This window comes from Galeopterus variegatus, unplaced genomic scaffold, assembly GCF_000696425.1.
Source record: "Galeopterus variegatus unplaced genomic scaffold, G_variegatus-3.0.2 Scaffold12109, whole genome shotgun sequence".
NCBI lineage: Eukaryota > Metazoa > Chordata > Mammalia > Dermoptera > Cynocephalidae > Galeopterus > Galeopterus variegatus.
This window is the reverse complement of record NW_007738220.1, coordinates 2,818-5,928: the sequence shown is the minus strand read 5'-3', so window position 1 is coordinate 5,928 and position 3,111 is coordinate 2,818.

Below are 3,111 nucleotides of genomic sequence, written 5' to 3'. Positions count from 1 at the left end.
GGAAACAATTACAAACAAGTTGGAAAATGCAAAACATATTACCATAATATGAAGATGGACATGATCAATGCATGTGTAGTGAGGGAAAATGGAAATGAATGCCGTAACCTAGAAAGGTGGGCTTTCTGCATTTCTGTCAGATTGAAATTGACTTTAAAACATTTGCAGGAGGGGTACAAGAGGGATTTTCAGAGGGGGTGAGTGGTATCAGTTGAGGTGTAGAGGTGTGTGAGGAAAAAGTAGATAGATAGAAGAGAGAAGCTTTAATTGAGTGTAACCTAAAATGATTTTACACAGATATGTGGTCGGAGGATGGGTATATCAGGTGATCTGTAAGTATGTATCCTGTTATCACTGCATCATTTATTTATTTACTTTATTTTATTTTAACTTCTCAATACACATTGAAGTTGATTTTCATGTCCCTTTACCCGTTCCTTTTTCCCCTGTCCCTTTCTTCCCACCTTCCCCGACTACATCATGTCTGTTCACTTGTCTTAACAAGTTCAAGGAATTGTTGTGATTGTTGTGCTTTCTTCCCCCACCCCATTTATTTGTTTGTATATGTGTTTATTTTTATCTCTCAAGAGATAAATAAGTAAGTTAGAACATGTGGTATTTCTATTTCTGTGCCTGACTTGTTTCACTTAATATAATTTTCTCTAAGTCCATCCATGTCATTGCGAATAGTAGTATTTCATTCTTTTTTATAGCAGAGTAGTATTCCATTGTGTAGATATACCACATCTTCAGTATCCACTTATTTGATGATGGACATTTGTGCTGGTCCCAACAATTGGCTGTTGTAAATGGTGCTGTAATAATCATGGGATAACAGGTCTCCCTCTGGCATGATGATTTCTATTACTCTGGGGGTATTCCCAGCACTGGAATAGCTAGATCAAAGGGTAGATCTACTTGCAGTTGTTTGAGGAACCTCCATATCATTTTCCAAAGGCTGAATTGCTTTGCGGTCCCAAATACAGTGTATTAGAGTTCCTTTTTCTCCACAACCTCACCAGCATTTATCATTATCAGTCTTTTGGATATTAGCCATCCTGACTGGAGTGAGATGTTATCTACAAGTGGTTTTTATTTGCATTTCCCAAATTCTGAGTGATGTTCAGCATTTTTTCATGTGTCCATTGGCCATTTGTATATCTTCCTTTGAGAGATGCCTATTCAGCTCCTTTGCCCATTTTTAAATTAGGTTATTTGTTTTCCTGATATAAAGTTGTTTGAATTCCTTATATATTCTGTATATTAATCGTTTGTCAGATTTATATTATGCAAATTTTTCTTCCCACTGTTGGCTGTCTTTTCATTTTGTTGATTGTTTCTTTTGCTGTGCAGAAGCTTTTTAGTTTGATATAATCCCATTTGTTTATTTTTCCTTTAGTTGCCTATGCTTTTGGAGTCCTATTCATGAAGTCTGTACCCACTTCTACTTCCTGGAGTGTTTCCCCCTCTGTTTTCTTTAAGGAGTTTTATTGTTTGGGGATATATATTTAATTCTTTAATCCATTTTGAGTTGATTTTGGTATATGGTGAGAGGTATGGGTCTAGTTTCAGAACCATTTGCTGAAGAGGCAGTCTCTTCCCCAACGTGCAGACTTGGTGCCTTTGTCAAAGATCACATGGCTGTAGGTGTGTGGGTTGATTTCTGGGTTCTCTGTTCTATTCCATTGATCTGCATGTCTGTTTTTATGCCAGTACCATGTTCTTTTGGTTACTATAGATTTGTAATATAGTTTAAAGCCAGGTAGTGTTATGCCTGCAGCTTTATTTATTTATTTATTTATTTATTTATTTATTTATTTGCTCAGGAGTACTTTAGCTATGCGTGTTCTTTTGTTATTCCATATAAATGTCTGGATAGGTTTTTTTTCCATTTCTGAGAAAAATGTCATTGGAATTTTGATGAGGATTGCATTGAAACTGTAGATTACTTTGAGTAATAAGGACATTTTCACAATGTTAATTCTTCCAATCCAAGAGCATTGAGATAACTTTCAATCTTCTTGTGTCCTCTTTAATTTCTCTCAGCAGTGGTTTGTAGTTCTCTTTGTAGAGATTTTCCATGTCCTTGGTTAACTTTATTCCTAAGAATTTTTTTTTTTTTTTTTTTTTTTTTTTTTTTTGGTGACTATTGCATATGCACTAGCTTTCTTTTTCTACATTTTCACTTTGGGAGTATAGAAATGCTATTGATTTTTGTGTGTTGATTTTGTATCCTGCAATTTTTCTCAAATCACTTATCAACTCTAGGAGTTATTCTGTAGAGGCTTTAGGCTGTTCAGTATGTAGGATGATATCATCCACAAACAGGGACAGTTTGGCTTCATCTTTTCCAATCTAGATACCCTTTATTTACTTCTCTTCTCTGATTGCTCTGGCTAGTACTTCCAACACCATCTTGAATGGGAGTGATGAGAATGGGCATCCTTGTATAGTTCCCATTATCAAGGGAAAAGCTCTCATCTTTTCCCCATTCAGGATGATATAGACAGTGGGCTTATCATATACAGCTTTAATTATGTTGAGATACTTTCCCTCTATACCTAACCTGTAGAGATTCTTTATCATGAACAAATGTTGGATTTTGTCAAATGCTTTTTCGGCATCTATAGAGATGCTCATATGGTTTTTGTCTTTGCTTTTATTGATGAGGTGTATCAATTTATTGATTTGCATATGTTGAACCAACCTTGCCTCCCTGGGACGAATCCCATTTGATCATGGTGTATAATTTTGTGTATGTCTTATTGTGTTCTGTTAGCTAGTATTTCACTGAGGATTTCTGCATCTATATTCATCAGGGATATTGGCCTGTAGTTTTCTATTTTTGATGTATCTTTGTCTTGGTTTGGTATCAGGGTGATGTTTGCCTAATAGAATGAGTTTGGGAGAATAGCCTCTGTTTCAGTCTTTGGGAATAGTTTGTAGAGAATCGGTACCAATTCCTCTTTGAAGTTTCACTAGAACCCGATGGTGAACCCATCCGGTCCTGGGCTTTTCTTTGTTGGGAGACTTCTGATAACAGCTTCAATCTCTTTTATTGTTATTGGTCTGTTCAGATTTTTGAAATCTTCTTGGTTCAGTTTTGGTAGT